Genomic DNA, 21,689 nt, shown 5'->3' on the forward strand with positions numbered 1-21,689 from the left:
GATGGCAAAACCACAGTTATTGTTTACTGGGGTATACCACACTTTTTTAAATAGAGATATTTGCGGCTGAACAGTGAGCGACACACTCAAACTGCTTTTTTTTTAGATACCAAAGGCCCAAAACTGGGTAGTACAGCGATTTGACCCGTGGAACTGCGAAACCACACTGGGATGTCGGGCCTACACAAGACTATTTTCAACAGATATATTTTTCTGTCACAACAGTCAGGAGACACTACTTTTTTTCTTTACGGAAAAAACTACCAAAAGCTGAATAATAGAGATTTTTTACCGTGGGATGGAAAAACCACAGTTATTGTTTACTGGGGTATACCACACTTTTTTAAATAGAGATATTTGCGGCTGAACAGTGAGCGACACACTCAAACTGCTTTTTTTTTAGATACCAAAGGCCCAAAACTGGATAGTACAGTGATTTGACCCGTGGAACTGCGAAACCACACTGGGATGTCGGGCCTACACAAGACTATTTTCAACAGATATATTTTTCTGTCACAACAGTCAGGAGACACTACTTTTTTTCTTTACTGAAAAAACTACCAAAAGCTGAATAATAGAGATTTTTTACCGTGGGATGGAAAAACCACAGTTATTGTTTACTGGGGTATACCACACTTTTTTAAATAGAGATATTTGCGGCTGAACAGTGAGCGACACACTCAAACTGCTTTTTTTTTAGATACCAAAGGCCCAAAACTGGATAGTACAGTGATTTGACCCATGGAACTGCGAAACCACACTGGGATGTCGGGCCTACACAAGACTATTTTCAACAGATATATTTTTGTGTCACAACAGTCAGGAGACACTACTGTTTTTCTTTATGGAAAAAACTACCAAAACCTGAATAATAGAGATTTTTTACCGTGGGATGGCAAAACCACAGTAATTTTTTACTTGGGTATACCACACTTTTTTAGATAGAGATATTTGCGGCTGAACAGTGAGCGACACACTTAAACTGCTTTTTTTTTTTTTGATACCAAAGGCCCAAAACTGGATAGTACAGCGATTTGACCCGTGGAACTGCGAAACCACATTGGGATGTCGGACCTACACAAGACTATTTTCAACAGATATATTTTTGTGTCACAACAGTCAGGAGACACTACTGTTTTTCTTTACGGAAACAACTACCAAAACCTGAATAATAGAGATTTTTTACCATGGGATGGCAAAACCACAGTTATTGTTTACTGGGGTATACCACACTTTTTTAAATAGAGATATTTGCGGCTGAACAGTGAGCGACACACTCAAACTGCTTTTTTTTTAGATACAAGAGGCCCAAAACTGGATAGTACAGCGATTTGACCCGTGGAACTGCGAAACCACACTGGGATGTCGGGACTACACTAGACTATTTTGAACAGATATATTTTTGTGTCACAACAGTCAGGAGACACTACTGTTTTTCTTTATGGAAACAACTACCAAAACCTGAATAATAGAGATTTTTTACCGTGGGATGGCAAAACCACAGTTATTGTTTACTGGGGTATGCCACACTTTTTTAAATAGAGATATTTGCGGCTGAACAGTGAGCGACACACTTAAACTGCTTTTTTTTTTTATACCAAAGGCCCAAAACTGGATAGTACAGCGATTTGACCCGTGGAACTGCGAAACCACACTGGGATGTCGGGCCTACACAAGACTATTTTCAACAGATATATTTTTGTGTCACAACAGTCAGGAGACACTACTGTTTTTCTTTACGGAAACAACTACCAAAACCTGAATAATAGAGATTTTTTACCGTGGGATGGCAAAACCACAGTTATTGTTTACTGGGGTATACCACACTTTTTTAAATAGAGATATTTGCGGCTGAACAGTGAGCGACACACTCAAACTGCTTTTTTTTTAGATACAAAAGGCCCAAAACTGGATAGTACAGCGATTTGACCCGTGGAACTGCGAAACCACACTGGGATGTTGGGCCTACACTAGACTATTTTCAACAGATATATTTTTGTGTCACAACAGTCAGGAGACACTACTGTTTTTCTTTACGGAAACAACTACCAAAACCTGAATAATAGAGATTTTTTACCGTGGGATGGCAAAACCACAGTTATTGTTTACTGGGGTATACCACACTTTTTTAAATAGAGATATTTGCGGCTGAACAGTGAGCGACACACTCAAACTGCTTTTTTTTTAGATACCAAAGGCCCAAAACTGGGTAGTACAGCGATTTGACCCGTGGAACTGCGAAACCACACTGGGATGTCGAGCCTACACAAGACTATTTTCAACAGATATATTTTTGTGTCACAACAGTCAGGAGACATTACTGTTTTTCTTTACAGAAAAAACTACCAAAACCTGAATATTAGAGATTTTTTACCATGAGATGGCAAAACCACAGTTATTTTTTACTGGGGTATACCACACTTTTTTAAATAGAGATATTTGCGGCTGAACATTGAGCGACACACTCAAACTGCTTTTTTTTTTTTTATACCAAAGGCCCAAAACTGGATAGTACAGCGATTTGACCCGTGGAACTGCGAAACCACACTGGGATGTCGGGCCTACACAAGACTATTTTCAACAGATATATTTTTCTGTCACAACAGTCAGGAGACACTACTTTTTTTCTTTACGGAAAAAACTACCAAAAGCTGAATAATAGAGATTTTTTACCGTGGGATGGAAAAACCACAGTTATTGTTTACTGGGGTATACCACACTTTTTTAAATAGAGATATTTGCGGCTGAACAGTGAGCGACACACTCAAACTGCTTTTTTTTTAGATACCAAAGGCCCAAAACTGGATAGTACAGTGATTTGACCCGTGGAACTGCGAAACCACACTGGGATGTCGGGCCTACACAAGACTATTTTCAACAGATATATTTTTCTGTCACAACAGTCAGTAGACACTACTTTTTTTCTTTATGGAAAAAACTACCAAAAGCTGAATAATAGAGATTTTTTACCGTGGGATGGAAAAACCACAGTTATTGTTTACTGGGGTATACCACACTTTTTTAAATAGAGATATTTGCGGCTGAACAGTGAGCGACACACTCAAACTGCTTTTTTTTTAGATACCAAAGGCCCAAAACTGGATAGTACAGTGATTTGACCCGTGGAACTGCGAAACCACACTGGGATGTCGGGCCTACACAAGACTATTTTCAACAGATATATTTTTGTGTCACAACAGTCAGGAGACACTACTGTTTTTCTTTATGGAAAAAACTACCAAAACCTGAATAATTGAGATTTTTTACCGTGGGATGGCAAAACCACAGTAATTTTTTACTGGGGTATACCACACTTTTTTAAATATAGATATTTGCGGCTGAACAGTGAGCGACACACTTAAACTGCTTTTTTTTTTGATACCAAAAGCCCAAAACTGGATAGTACAGCGATTTGACCCGTGGAACTGCGAAACCACATTGGGATGTCGGACCTACACAAGACTATTTTCAACAGATATATTTTTGTGTCACAACAGTCAGGAGACACTACTGTTTTTCTTTACGGAAACAACTACCAAAACCTGAATAATAGAGATTTTTTACCATGGGATGGCAAAACCACAGTTATTGTTTACTGGGGTATACCACACTTTTTTAAATAGAGATATTTGCGGCTGAACAGTGAGCGACACACTCAAACTGCTTTTTTTTTAGATACAAAAGGCCCAAAACTGGATAGTACAGCGATTTGACCCGTGGAACTGCGAAACCACACTGGGATGTCGGGCCTACACTAGACTATTTTCAACAGATATATTTTTGTGTCACAACAGTCAGGAGACACTACTGTTTTTCTTTATGGAAACAACTACCAAAACCTGAATAATAGAGATTTTTTACCGTGGGATGGCAAAACCACAGTTATTGTTTACTGGGGTATACCACACTTTTTTAAATAGAGATATTTGCGGCTGAACAGTGAGCGACACACTTAAACTGCTTTTTTTTTAGATACCAAAGGCCCAAAACTGGATAGTACAGTGATTTGACCCGTGGAACTGCGAAACCAGACTGGGATGTCGGGCCTACACAAGACTATTTTCAACAGATATATTTTTGTGTCACAACAGTCAGGAGACACTACTGTTTTTCTTTACGGAAAAAACTACCAAAACCTGAATAATAGAGATTTTTTACCGTGGGATGGCAAAACCACAGTAATTGTTTACTGGGGTATACCACACTTTTTTAAATAGAGATATTTGCGGCTGAACAGTGAGCGACACACTTAAACTGCTTTTTTTTTTTATACCAAAGGCCCAAAACTGGATAGTACAGCGATTTGACCCGTGGAACTGCGAAACCACACTGGGATGTCGGGCCTACACAAGACTATTTTCAACAGATATATTTTTGTGTCACAACAGTCAGGAGACACTACTGTTTTTCTTTACGGAAACAACTACCAAAACCTGAATAATAGAGATTTTTTACCGTGGGATGGCAAAACCACAGTTATTGTTTACTGGGGTATACCACACTTTTTTAAATAGAGATATTTGCGGCTGAACAGTGAGCGACACACTCAAACTGCTTTTTTTTTAGATACAAAAGGCCCAAAACTGGATAGTACAGCGATTTGACCCGTGGAACTGCGAAACCACACTGGGATGTTGGGCCTACACTAGACTATTTTCAACAGATATATTTTTGTGTCACAACAGTCAGGAGACACTACTGTTTTTCTTTACGGAAACAACTACCAAAACCTGAATAATAGAGATTTTTTACCGTGGGATGGCAAAACCACAGTTATTGTTTACTGGGGTATACCACACTTTTTTAAATAGAGATATTTGCGGCTGAACAGTGAGCGACACACTCAAACTGCTTTTTTTTTAGATACCAAAGGCCCAAAACTGGGTAGTACAGCGATTTGACCCGTGGAACTGCGAAACCACACTGGGATGTCGAGCCTACACAAGACTATTTTCAACAGATATATTTTTGTGTCACAACAGTCAGGAGACATTACTGTTTTTCTTTACAGAAAAAACTACCAAAACCTGAATAATAGAGATTTTTTACCATGAGATGGCAAAACCACAGTTATTTTTTACTGGGGTATACCACACTTTTTTAAATAGAGATATTTGCGGCTGAACAGTGAGCGACACACTCAAACTGCTTTTTTTTTTTGATACCAAAGGCCCAGAACTGGATAGTACAGCGATTTGACCCGTGGAACTGCGAAACCACACTGGGATGTCGGGCCTACACAAGACTATTTTCAACAGATATATTTTTCTGTCACAACAGTCAGGAGACACTACTTTTTTTCTTTACGGAAAAAACTACCAAAAGCTGAATAATAGAGATTTTTTACCGTGGGATGGAAAAACCACAGTTATTGTTTACTGGGGTATACCACACTTTTTTAAATAGAGATATTTGCGGCTGAACAGTGAGCGACACACTCAAACTGCTTTTTTTTTAGATACCAAAGGCCCAAAACTGGATAGTACAGTGATTTGACCCGTGGAACTGCGAAACCACACTGGGATGTCGGGCCTACACAAGACTATTTTCAACAGATATATTTTTGTGTCACAACAGTCAGGAGACACTACTGTTTTTCTTTATGGAAAAAACTACCAAAACCTGAATAATAGAGATTTTTTACCGTGGGATGGCAAAACCATAGTAATTGTTTACTGGGGTATACCACACTTTTTTAAATAGAGATATTTGCGGCTGAACAGTGAGCGACACACTCAAACTGCTTTTTTTTTAGATACCAAAGGCCCAAAACTGGATAGTACAGTGATTTGACCCGTGGAACTGCGAAACCACACTGGGATGTCGGGCCTACACAAGACTATTTTCAACAGATATATTTTTGTGTCACAACAGTCAGGAGACACTACTGTTTTTCTTTATGGAAAAAACTACCAAAACCTGAATAATAGAGATTTTTTACCGTGGGATGGCAAAACCACAGTAATTGTTTACTGGGGTATACCACACTTTTTTAAATAGAGATATTTGCGGCTGAACAGTGAGCGACACACTTAAACTGCTTTTTTTTTATACCAAAGGCCCAAAACTGGAAAGTACAGCGATTTGACCCGTGGAACTGCGAAACCACACTGGGATGTCGGGCCTACACAAGACTATTTTCAACAGATATATTTTTGTGTCACAACAGTCAGGAGACACTACTGTTTTTCTTTACGGAAACAACTACCAAAACCTGAATAATAGAGATTTTTTACCGTGGGATGGCAAAACCACAGTTATTGTTTACTGGGGTATACCACACTTTTTTAAATAGAGATATTGGCGGCTGAACAGTGAGCGACACACTCAAACTGCTTTTTTTTTAGATACAAAAGGCCCAAAACTGGATAGTACAGCGATTTGACCCGTGGAACTGCGAAACCACACTGGGATGTCGGGCCTACACTAGACTATTTTCAACAGATATATTTTTGTGTCACAACAGTCAGGAGACACTACTGTTTTTCTTTACGGAAACAACTACCAAAACCTGAATAATAGAGATTTTTTACCGTGGGATGGCAAAACCACAGTTATTGTTTACTGGGGTATACCACACTTTTTTAAATAGAGATATTTGCGGCTGAACAGTGAGCGACACACTCAAACTGCTTTTTTTTAGATACCAAAGGCCCAAAACTGGGTAGTACAGCGATTTGACCAGTGGAACTGCGAAACCACACTGGGATGTCGGGCCTACACAATACTATTTTCAAAAGATATATTTTTGTGTGACAACAGTCAGGAGACACTACTGTTTTTCTTTACGGAAAAAACTACCAAAACCTGAATAATAGAGATTTTTTACCGTGGGATGGCAAAACCACAGTTATTGTTTACTGGGGTATACCACACTTTTTTAAATAGAGATATTTGCAGCTGAACAGTGAGCGACACACTCAAACTGCTTTTTTTTTAGATACCAAAGGCCCAAAACTGGATAGTACACTGATTTGACCCGTGGAACTGCGAAACCACACTGGGATGTCGGGCCTACACAAGACTATTTTCAACAGATATATTTTTGTGTCACAACAGTCAGGAGACACTACTGTTTTTCTTTACGGAAAAAACTACCAAAAGCTGAATAATAGAGATTTTTTACCGTGGGATGGCAAAACCACAGTAATTGTTTACTGGGGTATACCACACTTTTTTAAATAGAGATATTTGCGGCTGAACAGTGAGCGACACACTCAAACTGCTTTTTTTTTAGATACCAAAGGCCCAAAACTGGGTAGTACAGCGATTTGACCCGTGGAACTGCGAAACTACACTGGGATGTCGGGCCTACACAAGACTATTTTCAAAAGATATATTTTTGTGTGACAACAGTCAGGAGACAATACTGTTTTCCTTTACGGAAAAAACTACCAAAACCTGCATAATAGAGATTTTTTACCGTGGGATGGCAAAACCACAGTTATTGTTTACTGGGGTATACCACACTTTTTTAAATAGAGATATTTGCAGCTGAACAGTGAGCGACAGACTCAAACTGCTTTTTTTTTAGATACCAAAGGCCCAAAACTGGATAGTACAGTGATTTGACCCGTGGAACTGCGAAACCACACTGGGATGTCGGGCCTACACAAGACTATTTTCAACAGATATATTTTTGTGTCACAACAGTCAGGAGACACTACTGTTTTTCTTTACGGAAAAAACTACCAAAACCTGAATAATAGAGATTTTTTACCGTGGGATGGCAAAACTACAGTTATTTTTTACTGGGGTATACCACACTTTTTTAAATAGAGATATTTGCGGCTGAACAGTGAGCGACACACTTAAACTGCTTTTTTTTTAGATACCAAAGGCCCAAAACTGGATAGTACAGTGATTTGACCCGTGGAACTGCGAAACCACACTGGGATGTCGGGCCTACACAAAACTATTTTCAACAGATATATTTTTGTGTCACAACAGTCAGGAGACACTACTGTTTTTCTTTACGGAAAAAACTACCAAAAGCTGAATAATAGAGATTTTTTACCGTGGGATGGCAAAACCACAGTAATTGTTTACTGGGGTATACCACAGTTTTTTAAATAGAGATATTTGCGGCTGAACAGTGAGCGACACACTTAAACTGCTTTTTTTTTTTATATCAAAGGCCCAAAACTGGATAGTACAGCGATTTGACCCGTGGAACTGCGAAACCACACTGGGATGTCGGGCCTACACAAGACTATTTTCAACAGATATATTTTTGTGTCACAACAGTCAGGAGACACTATTGTTTTTCTTTACGGAAAAAACTACCAAAACCTGAATAATAGAGATTTTTTACCATGGGATGGCAAAACCACAGTTATTGTTTACTGGGGTATACCACACTTTTTTAAATAGAGATATTTGCGGCTGAACAGTGAGCGACACACTCAAACTGCTTTTTTTTTAGCTACAAAAGGCCCAAAACTGGATAGTACAGCGATTTGACCCGTGGAACTGCGAAACCACACTGGGATGTCGGGCCTACACTAGACTATTTTCAACAGATATATTTTTGTGTCACAACAGTCAGGAGACACTACTGTTTTTCTTTACGGAAACAACTACCAAAACCTGAATAATAGAGATTTTTTACCGTGGGATGGCAAAACCACAGTTATTGTTTACTGGGGTATACCACAATTTTTAAATAGAGATATTTGCGGCTGAACAGTGAGCGACACACTTAAACTGCTTTTTTTTTAGATACCAAAGGCCCAAAACTGGATAGTACAGTGATTTGACCCGTGGAACTGCGAAACCACACTGGGATGTCGGGCCTACACAAGACTATTTTCAACAGATATATTTTTGTGTCACAACAGTCAGGAGACACTACTGTTTTTCTTTACGGAAAAAACTACCAAAACCTGAATAATAGAGATTTTTTACCGTGGGATGGCAAAACCACAGTAATTGTTTACTGGGGTATACCACACTTTTTTAAATAGAGATATTTGCGGCTGAACAGTGAGCGACACACTTAAACTGCTTTTTTTTTTTATACCAAAGGCCCAAAACTGGATAGTACAGCGATTTGACCTGTGGAACTGCGAAACCACACTGGGATGTCGAGCCTACACAAGACTATTTTCAACAGATATATTTTTGTGTCACAACAGTCAGGAGACATTACTGCTTTTCTTTACGGAAAAAACTACCAAAACCTGAATAATAGAGATTTTTTACCGTGAGATGGCAAAACCACAGTTATTTTTTACTGGGGTATACCACACTTTTTTAAATAGAGATATTTGCGGCTGAACAGTGAGCGACACACTCAAACTGCTTTTTTTTTTTGATACCAAAGGCCCAAAACTGGATAGTACAGCGATTTGACCTGTGGAACTGCGAAACCACACTGGGATGTCGAGCCTACACAAGACTATTTTCAACAGATATATTTTTGTGTCACAACAGTCAGGAGACATTACTGCTTTTCTTTACGGAAAAAACTACCAAAACCTGAATAATAGAGATTTTTTACCGTGAGATGGCAAAACCACAGTTATTTTTTACTGGGGTATACCACACTTTTTTAAATAGAGATATTTGCGGCTGAACAGTGAGCGACACACTCAAACTGCTTTTTTTTTTTGATACCAAAGGCCCAAAACTGGATAGTACAGCGATTTGACCCGTGGAACTGCGAAACCACACTGGGATGTCGGGCCTACACAAGACTATTTTCAACAGATATATTTTTCTGTCACAACAGTCAGGAGACACTACTGTTTTTCTTTACGGAAAAAACTACCAAAAGCTGAATAATAGAGATTTTTTACCGTGGGATGGAAAAACCACAGTTATTGTTTACTGGGGTATACCACACTTTTTTAAATAGAGATATTTGTGGCTGAACAGTGAGCGACACACTTAAACTGCTTTTTTTTTAGATACCAAAGGCCCAAAACTGGATAGTACAGCGATTTGACCCGTGGAACTGCGAAACCACACTGGGATGTCGGGCCTACACAAGACTATTTTCAACAGATATATTTTTGTGTCACAACAGTCAGGAGACACTACTGTTTTTCTTTACGGAAAAAACTACCAAAACCTGAATAATAGAGATTTTTTACCGTAGGATGGCAAAACCACAGTAATTGTTTACTGGGGTATACCAAACTTTTTTAAATAGAGATATTTGCGGCTGAACAGTGAGAGACACACTTAAACTGCTTTTTTTTTTATACCAAAGGCCCAAAACTGGATAGTACAGCGATTTGACCCGTGGAACTGCGAAACCACACTGGGATGTCGGGCCTACACAAGACTATTTTCAACAGATATATTTTTGTGTCCCAACAGTCAGGAGACACTACTGTTTTTCTTTACGGAAACAACTACCAAAAACTGAATAATAGAGATTTTTTACCGTGGGATGGCAAAACCACAGTTATTGTTTACTGGGGTATACCACACTTTTTTAAATAGAGATATTGGCGGCTGAACAGTGAGCGACACACTCAAACTGCTTTTTTTTTAGATACAAAAGGCCCAAAACTGGATAGTACAGCGATTTGACCCGTGGAACTGCGAAACCACACTGGGATGTCGGGCCTACACTAGACTATTTTCAACAGATATATTTTTGTGTCCCAACAGTCAGGAGACACTACTGTTTTTCTTTACGGAAACAACTACCAAAACCTGAATAATAGAGATTTTTTACCGTGGGATGGCAAAACCACAGTTATTGTTTACTGGGGTATACCACACTTTTTTAAATAGAGATATTTGCGGCTGAACAGTGAGCGACACACTCAAACTGCTTTTTTTTAGATACCAAAGGCCCAAAACTGGGAAGTACAGCGATTTGACCAGTGGAACTGCGAAACCACACTGGGATGTCGGGCCTACACAATACTATTTTCAAAAGATATATTTTTGTGTGACAACAGTCAGGAGACACTACTGTTTTTCTTTACGGAAAAAACTACCAAAACCTGAATAATAGAGATTTTTTACCGTGGGATGGCAAAACCACAGTTATTGTTTACTGGGGTATACCACACTTTTTTAAATAGAGATATTTGCGGCTGAACAGTGAGCGACACACTTAAACTGCTTTTTTTTTAGATACAAAAGGCCCAAAACTGGATAGTACAGCGATTTGACCCGTGGAACTGCGAAACCACACTGGGATGTCGGGCCTACACTAGACTATTTTCAACAGATATATTTTTGTGTCACAACAGTCAGGAGACACTACTGTTTTTCTTTACGGAAACAACTACCAAAACCTGAATAATAGAGATTTTTTACCGTGGGATGGCAAAACCACAGTTATTGTTTACTGGGGTATACCACACTTTTTTAAATAGAGATATTTGCGGCTGAACAGTGAGCGACACACTCAAACTGCTTTTTTTTAGATACCAAAGGCCCAAAACTGGGTAGTACAGCGATATGACCAGTGGAACTGCGAAACCACACTGGGATGTCGGGCCTACACAATACTATTTTCAAAAGATATATTTTTGTGTGACAACAGTCAGGAGACACTACTGTTTTTCTTTACGGAAAAAACTACCAAAACCTGAATAATAGAGATTTTTTACCGTGGGATGGCAAAACCACAGTTATTGTTTACTGGGGTATACCACACTTTTTAAAATAGAGATATTTGCAGCTGATCAGTGAGCGACACACTCAAACTGCTTTTTTTTTAGATACCAAAGGCCCAAAACTGGATAGTACAGTGATTTGACCCGTGGAACTGCGAAACCACACTGGGATGTCGGGCCTACACAAGACTATTTTCAACAGATATATTTTTGTGTCACAACAGTCAGGAGACACTACTGTTTTTCTTTACGGAAAAAACTACCAAAAGCTGAATAATAGAGATTTTTTACCTTGGGATGGCAAAACCACAGTAATTGTTTACTGGGGTATACCACAGTTTTTTAAATAGAGATATTTGCGGCTGAACAGTGAGCGACACACTTAAACTGCTTTTTTTTTTGATACCAAAGGCCCAAAACTGGATAGTACAGCGATTTGACCCGTGGAACTGTGAAACCACACTGGGATGTCGGGCCTACACAAGACTATTTTCAACAGATATATTTTTGTGTCACAACAGTCAGGAGACACTACTGTTTTTCTTTACGGAAACAACTACCAAAACCTGAATAATAGAGATTTTTTACTGTGGGATGGCAAAACCACAGTTATTGTTTACTGGGGTATACCACACTTTTTTAAATAGAGATATTTGCGGCTGAACAGTGAGCGACACACTCAAACTGCTTTTTTTTTAGATACAAAAGGCCCAAAACTGGATAGTACAGCGATTTGACCCGTGGAACTGCGAAACCACACTGGGATGTCGGGCCTACACTAGACTATTTTCAACAGATATATTTTTGTGTCACAACAGTCAGGAGACACTACTGTTTTTCTTTACGGAAACAACTACCAAAACCTGAATAATAGAGATTTTTTACCGTGGGATGGCAAAACCACTGTTATTGTTTACTGGGGTATACCACACTTTTTTAAATAGAGATATTTGCGGCTGAACAGTGAGCGACACACTCAAACTGCTTTTTTTTTAGATACCAAAGGCCCAAAACTGGGTAGTACAGCGATTTGACCAGTGGAACTGCGAAACCACACTGGGATGTCGGGCCTACACAATACTATTTTCAAAAGATATATTTTTGTGTGACAACAGTCAGGAGACACTACTGTTTTCCTTTACGGAAAAAACTACCAAAACCTGAATAATCGAGATTTTTTACCGTGGGATGGCAAAACCACAGTTATTGTTTACTGGGGTATACCACACTTTTTTAAATAGAGATATTTGCAGCTGAACAGTGAGCGACACACTCAAACTGCTTTTTTTTTAGATACCAAAGGCCCAAAACTGGATAGTACAGTGATTTGACCCGTGTAACTGCGAAACCACACTGGGATGTCGGGCCTACACAAGACTATTTTCAACAGATATATTTTTGTGTCACAACAGTCAGGAGACACTACTGTTTTTCTTTACGGAAAAAACTACCAAAACCTGAATAATAGAGATTTTTTACCGTGGGATGGCAAAACTACAGTTATTTTTTACTGGGGTATACCACACTTTTTTAAATAGAGATGTTTGCGGCTGAACAGTGAGCGACACACTTAAACTGCTTTTTTTTTAGATACCAAAGGCCCAAAACTGGATAGTACAGTGATTTGACCCGTGGAACTGCGAAACCACACTGGGATGTCGGGCCTACACAAAACTATTTTCAACAGATATATTTTTGTGTCACAACAGTCAGGAGACACTACTGTTTTTCTTTACGGAAAAAACTACCAAAAGCTGAATAATAGAGATTTTTTACCGTGGGATGGCAAAACCACAGTAATTGTTTACTGGGGTATACCACAGTTTTTTAAATAGAGATATTTGCGGCTGAACAGTGAGCGACACACTTAAACTGCTTTTTTTTTTTATATCAAAGGCCCAAAACTGGATAGTACAGCGATTTGACCCGTAGAACTGCGAAACCACACTGGGATGTCGGGCCTACACTAGACTATTTTCAACAGATATATTTTTGTGTCACAACAGTCAGGAGACACTACTGTTTTTCTTTACGGAAACAACTACCAAAACCTGAATAATAGAGATTTTTTACCGTGGGATGGCAAAACTACAGTTATTTTTTACTGGGGTATACCACACTTTTTTAAATAGAGATATTTGCGGCTGAACAGTGAGCGACACACTTAAACTGCTTTTTTTTTAGATACCAAAGGCCCAAAACTGGATAGTACAGTGATTTGACCCGTGGAACTGCGAAACCACACTGGGATGTCGGGCCTACACAAAACTATTTTCAACAGATATATTTTTGTGTCACAACAGTCAGGAGACACTACTGTTTTTCTTTACGGAAAAAACTACCAAAAGCTGAATAATAGAGATTTTTTACCGTGGGATGGCAAAACCACAGTAATTGTTTACTGGGGTATACCACAGTTTTTTAAATAGAGATATTTGCGGCTGAACAGTGAGCGACACACTTAAACTGCTTTTTTTTTTTATATCAAAGGCCCAAAACTGGATAGTACAGCGATTTGACCCGTGGAACTGCGAAACCACACTGGGATGTCGGGCCTACACAAGACTATTTTCAACAGATATATTTTTGTGTCACAACAGTCAGGAGACACTATTGTTTTTCTTTACGGAAAAAACTACCAAAACCTGAATAATAGAGATTTTTTACCATGGGATGGCAAAACCACAGTTATTGTTTACTGGGGTATACCACACTTTTTTAAATAGAGATATTTGCGGCTGAACAGTGAGCGACACACTCAAACTGCTTTTATTTTAGCTACAAAAGGCCCAAAACTGGATAGTACAGCGATTTGACCCGTGGAACTGCGAAACCACACTGGGATGTCGGGCCTACACTAGACTATTTTCAACAGATATATTTTTGTGTCACAACAGTCAGGAGACACTACTGTTTTTCTTTACGGAAACAACTACCAAAACCTGAATAATAGAGATTTTTTACCGTGGGATGGCAAAACCACAGTTATTGTTTACTGGGGTATACCACAATTTTTAAATAGAGATATTTGCGGCTGAACAGTGAGCGACACACTTAAACTGCTTTTTTTTTTTATATCAAAGGCCCAAAACTGGATAGTACAGCGATTTGACCCGTAGAACTGCGAAACCACACTGGGATGTCGGGCCTACACTAGACTATTTTCAACAGATATATTTTTGTGTCACAACAGTCAGGAGACACTACTGTTTTTCTTTACGGAAACAACTACCAAAACCTGAATAATAGAGATTTTTTACCGTGGGATGGCAAAACTACAGTTATTTTTTACTGGGGTATACCACACTTTTTTAAATAGAGATATTTGCGGCTGAACAGTGAGCGACACACTTAAACTGCTTTTTTTTTAGATACCAAAGGCCCAAAACTGGATAGTACAGTGATTTGACCCGTGGAACTGCGAAACCACACTGGGATGTCGGGCCTACACAAAACTATTTTCAACAGATATATTTTTGTGTCACAACAGTCAGGAGACACTACTGTTTTTCTTTACGGAAAAAACTACCAAAAGCTGAATAATAGAGATTTTTTACCGTGGGATGGCAAAACCACAGTAATTGTTTACTGGGGTATACCACAGTTTTTTAAATAGAGATATTTGCGGCTGAACAGTGAGCGACACACTTAAACTGCTTTTTTTTTTTATATCAAAGGCCCAAAACTGGATAGTACAGCGATTTGACCCGTGGAACTGCGAAACCACACTGGGATGTCGGGCCTACACAAGACTATTTTCAACAGATATATTTTTGTGTCACAACAGTCAGGAGACACTATTGTTTTTCTTTACGGAAAAAACTACCAAAACCTGAATAATAGAGATTTTTTACCATGGGATGGCAAAACCACAGTTATTGTTTACTGGGGTATACCACACTTTTTTAAATAGAGATATTTGCGGCTGAACAGTGAGCGACACACTCAAACTGCTTTTTTTTTAGCTACAAAAGGCCCAAAACTGGATAGTACAGCGATTTGACCCGTGGAACTGCGAAACCACACTGGGATGTCGGGCCTACACTAGACTATTTTCAACAGATATATTTTTGTGTCACAACAGTCAGGAGACACTACTGTTTTTCTTTACGGAAAAAACTACCAAAAGCTGAATAATAGAGATTTTTTACCGTGGGATGGCAAAACCACAGTAATTGTTTACTGGGGTATACCACAGTTTTTTAAATAGAGATATTTGCGGCTGAACAGTGAGCGACACACTTAAACTGCTTTTTTTTTTTATATCAAAGGCCCAAAACTGGATAGTACAGCGATTTGACCCGTAGAACTGCGAAACCACACTGGGATGTCGGGCCTACACTAGACTATTTTCAACAGATATATTTTTGTGTCACAACAGTCAGGAGACACTACTGTTTTTCTTTACGGAAACAACTACCAAAACCTGAATAATAGAGATTTTTTACCGTGGGATGGCAAAACTACAGTTATTTTTTACTGGGGTATACCACACTTTTTTAAATAGAGATATTTGCGGCTGAACAGTGAGCGACACACTTAAACTGCTTTTTTTTTAGATACCAAAGGCCCAAAACTGGATAGTACAGTGATTTGACCCGTGGAACTGCGAAACCACACTGGGATGTCGGGCCTACACAAAACTATTTTCAACAGATATATTTTTGTGTCACAACAGTCAGGAGACACTACTGTTTTTCTTTACGGAAAAAACTACCAAAAGCTGAATAATAGAGATTTTTTACCGTGGGATGGCAAAACCACAGTAATTGTTTACTGGGGTATACCACAGTTTTTTAAATAGAGATATTTGCGGCTGAACAGTGAGCGACACACTTAAACTGCTTTTTTTTTTTATATCAAAGGCCCAAAACTGGATAGTACAGCGATTTGACCCGTGGAACTGCGAAACCACACTGGGATGTCGGGCCTACACAAGACTATTTTCAACAGATATATTTTTGTGTCACAACAGTCAGGAGACACTATTGTTTTTCTTTACGGAAAAAACTACCAAAACCTGAATAATAGAGATTTTTTACCATGGGATGGCAAAACCACAGTTATTGTTTACTGGGGTATACCACACTTTTTTAAATAGAGATATTTGCGGCTGAACAGTGAGCGACACACTCAAACTGCTTTTTTTTTAGCTACAAAAGGCCCAAAACTGGATAGTACAGCGATTTGACCCGTGGAACTGCGAAACCACACTGGGATGTCGGGCCTACACTAGACTATTTTCAACAGATATATTTTTGTGTCACAACAGTCAGGAGACACTACTGTTTTTCTTTACGGAAACAACTACCAAAACCTGAATAATAGAGATTTTTTACCGTGGGATGGCAAAACCACAGTTATTGTTTACTGGGGTATACCACAATTTTTAAATAGAGATATTTGCGGCTGAACAGTGAGCGACACACTTAAACTGCTTTTTTTTTTTATATCAAAGGCCCAAAACTGGATAGTACAGCGATTTGACCCGTAGAACTGCGAAACCACACTGGGATGTCGGGCCTACACTAGACTATTTTCAACAGATATATTTTTGTGTCACAACAGTCAGGAGACACTACTGTTTTTCTTTACGGAAACAACTACCAAAACCTGAATAATAGAGATTTTTTACCGTGGGATGGCAAAACTACAGTTATTTTTTACTGGGGTATACCACACTTTTTTAAATAGAGATATTTGCGGCTGAACAGTGAGCGACACACTTAAACTGCTTTTTTTTTAGATACCAAAGGCCCAAAACTGGATAGTACAGTGATTTGACCCGTGGAACTGCGAAACCACACTGGGATGTCGGGCCTACACAAAACTATTTTCAACAGATATATTTTTGTGTCACAACAGTCAGGAGACACTACTGTTTTTCTTTACGGAAAAAACTACCAAAAGCTGAATAATAGAGATTTTTTACCGTGGGATGGCAAAACCACAGTAATTGTTTACTGGGGTATACCACAGTTTTTTAAATAGAGATATTTGCGGCTGAACAGTGAGCGACACACTTAAACTGCTTTTTTTTTTTATATCAAAGGCCCAAAACTGGATAGTACAGCGATTTGACCCGTGGAACTGCGAAACCACACTGGGATGTCGGGCCTACACAAGACTATTTTCAACAGATATATTTTTGTGTCACAACAGTCAGGAGACACTATTGTTTTTCTTTACGGAAAAAACTACCAAAACCTGAATAATAGAGATTTTTTACCATGGGATGGCAAAACCACAGTTATTGTTTACTGGGGTATACCACACTTTTTTAAATAGAGATATTTGCGGCTGAACAGTGAGCGACACACTCAAACTGCTTTTTTTTTAGCTACAAAAGGCCCAAAACTGGATAGTACAGCGATTTGACCCGTGGAACTGCGAAACCACACTGGGATGTCGGGCCTACACTAGACTATTTTCAACAGATATATTTTTGTGTCACAACAGTCAGGAGACACTACTGTTTTTCTTTACGGAAACAACTACCAAAACCTGAATAATAGAGATTTTTTACCGTGGGATGGCAAAACCACAGTTATTGTTTACTGGGGTATACCACAATTTTTAAATAGAGATATTTGCGGCTGAACAGTGAGCGACACACTTAAACTGCTTTTTTTTTAGATACCAAAGGCCCAAAACTGGATAGTACAGTGATTTGACCCGTGGAACTGCGAAACCACACTGGGATGTCGGGCCTACACAAGACTATTTTCAACAGATATATTTTTGTGTCACAACAGTCAGGAGACACTACTGTTTTTCTTTACGGAAAAAACTACCAAAACCTGAATAATAGAGATTTTTTACCGTGGGATGGCAAAACCACAGTAATTGTTTACTGGGGTATACCACACTTTTTTAAATAGAGATATTTGCGGCTGAACAGTGAGCGACACACTTAAACTGCTTTTTTTTTTTATACCAAAGGCCCAAAACTGGATAGTACAGCGATTTGACCTGTGGAACTGCGAAACCACACTGGGATGTCGAGCCTACACAAGACTATTTTCAACAGATATATTTTTGTGTCACAACAGTCAGGAGACATTACTGTTTTTCTTTACAGAAAAAACTACCAAAACCTGAATAATAGAGATTTTTTACCATGAGATGGCAAAACCACAGTTATTTTTTACTGGGGTATACCACACTTTTTTAAATAGAGATATTTGCGGCTGAACAGTGAGCGACACACTCAAACTGCTTTTTTTTTTTGATACCAAAGGCCCAAAACTGGATAGTACAGCGATTTGACCCGTGGAACTGCGAAACCACACTGGGATGTCGGGCCTACACAAGACTATTTTCAACAGATATATTTTTCTGTCACAACAGTCAGGAGACACTACTTTTTTTCTTTACGGAAAAAACTACCAAAAGCTGAATAATAGAGATTTTTTACCGTGGGATGGAAAAACCACAGTTATTGTTTACTGGGGTATACCACACTTTTTTAAATAGAGATATTTGCGGCTGAACAGTGAGCGACACACTCAAACTGCTTTTTTTTTAGATACCAAAGGCCCAAAACTGGATAGTACAGTGATTTGACCCGTGGAACTGCGAAACCACACTGGGATGTCGGGCCTACACAAGACTATTTTCAACAGATATATTTTTGTGTCACAACAGTCAGGAGACACTACTGTTTTTCTTTATGGAAAAAACTACCAAAACCTGAATAATAGAGATTTTTTACCGTGGGATGGCAAAACCACAGTAATTGTTTACTGGGGTATACCACACTTTTTTAAATAGAGATATTTGCGGCTGAACAGTGAGCGACACACTCAAACTGCTTTTTTTTTAGATACCAAAGGCCCAAAACTGGATAGTACAGTGATTTGACCCGTGGAACTGCGAAACCACACTGGGATGTCGGGCCTACACAAGACTATTTTCAACAGATATATTTTTGTGTCACAACAGTCAGGAGACACTACTGTTTTTCTTTATGGAAAAAACTACCAAAACCTGAATAATAGAGATTTTTTACCGTGGGATGGCAAAACCACAGTAATTGTTTACTGGGGTATACCACACTTTTTTAAATAGAGATATTTGCGGCTGAACAGTGAGCGACACACTTAAACTGCTTTTTTTTTATACCAAAGGCCCAAAACTGGAAAGTACAGCGATTTGACCCGTGGAACTGCGAAACCACACTGGGATGTCGGGCCTACACAAGACTATTTTCAACAGATATATTTTTGTGTCACAACAGTCAGGAGACACTACTGTTTTTCTTTACGGAAACAACTACCAAAACCTGAATAATAGAGATTTTTTACCGTGGGATGGCAAAACCACAGTTATTGTTTACTGGGGTATACCACACTTTTTTAAATAGAGATATTGGCGGCTGAACAGTGAGCGACACACTCAAACTGCTTTTTTTTTAGATACAAAAGGCCCAAAACTGGATAGTACAGCGATTTGACCCGTGGAACTGCGAAACCACACTGGGATGTCGGGCCTACACTAGACTATTTTCAACAGATATATTTTTGTGTCACAACAGTCAGGAGACACTACTGTTTTTCTTTACGGAAACAACTACCAAAACCTGAATAATAGAGATTTTTTACCGTGGGATGGCAAAACCACAGTTATTGTTTACTGGGGTATACCACACTTTTTTAAATAGAGATATTTGCGGCTGAACAGTGAGCGACACACTCAAACTGCTTTTTTTTAGATACCAAAGGCCCAAAACTGGGTAGTACAGCGATTTGACCAGTGGAACTGCGAAACCACACTGGGATGTCGGGCCTACACAATACTATTTTCAAAAGATATATTTTTGTGTGACAACAGTCAGGAGACACTACTGTTTTTCTTTACGGAAAAAACTACCAAAACCTGAATAATAGAGATTTTTTACCGTGGGATGGCAAAACCACAGTTATTGTTTACTGGGGTATACCACACTTTTTTAAATAGAGATATTTGCAGCTGAACAGTGAGCGACACACTCAAACTGCTTTTTTTTTAGATACCAAAGGCCCAAAACTGGATAGTACACTGATTTGACCCGTGGAACTGCGAAACCACACTGGGATGTCGGGCCTACACAAGACTATTTTCAACAGATATATTTTTGTGTCACAACAGTCAGGAGACACTACTGTTTTTCTTTACGGAAAAAACTACCAAAAGCTGAATAATAGAGATTTTTTACCGTGGGATGGCAAAACCACAGTAATTGTTTACTGGGGTATACCACACTTTTTTAAATAGAGATATTTGCGGCTGAACAGTGAGCGACACACTCAAACTGCTTTTTTTTTAGATACCAAAGGCCCAAAACTGGGTAGTACAGCGATTTGACCCGTGGAACTGCGAAACTACACTGGGATGTCGGGCCTACACAAGACTATTTTCAAAAGATATATTTTTGTGTGACAACAGTCAGGAGACAATACTGTTTTCCTTTACGGAAAAAACTACCAAAACCTGCATAATAGAGATTTTTTACCGTGGGATGGCAAAACCACAGTTATTGTTTACTGGGGTATACCACACTTTTTTAAATAGAGATATTTGCAGCTGAACAGTGAGCGACAGACTCAAACTGCTTTTTTTTTAGATACCAAAGGCCCAAAACTGGATAGTACAGTGATTTGACCCGTGGAACTGCGAAACCACACTGGGATGTCGGGCCTACACAAGACTATTTTCAACAGATATATTTTTGTGTCACAACAGTCAGGAGACACTACTGTTTTTCTTTACGGAAAAAACTACCAAAACCTGAATAATAGAGATTTTTTACCGTGGGATGGCAAAACTACAGTTATTTTTTACTGGGGTATACCACACTTTTTTAAATAGAGATATTTGCGGCTGAACAGTGAGCGACACACTTAAACTGCTTTTTTTTTAGATACCAAAGGCCCAAAACTGGATAGTACAGTGATTTGACCCGTGGAACTGCGAAACCACACTGGGATGTCGGGCCTACACAAAACTATTTTCAACAGATATATTTTTGTGTCACAACAGTCAGGAGACACTACTGTTTTTCTTTACGGAAAAAACTACCAAAAGCTGAATAATAGAGATTTTTTACCGTGGGATGGCAAAACC

This window comes from Phyllobates terribilis, unplaced genomic scaffold (assembly GCF_046119375.1).
Source record: "Phyllobates terribilis strain yellow unplaced genomic scaffold, ASM4611937v1 Scaffold_5__5_contigs__length_657084704, whole genome shotgun sequence".
Lineage (NCBI taxonomy): Eukaryota > Metazoa > Chordata > Amphibia > Anura > Dendrobatidae > Phyllobates > Phyllobates terribilis.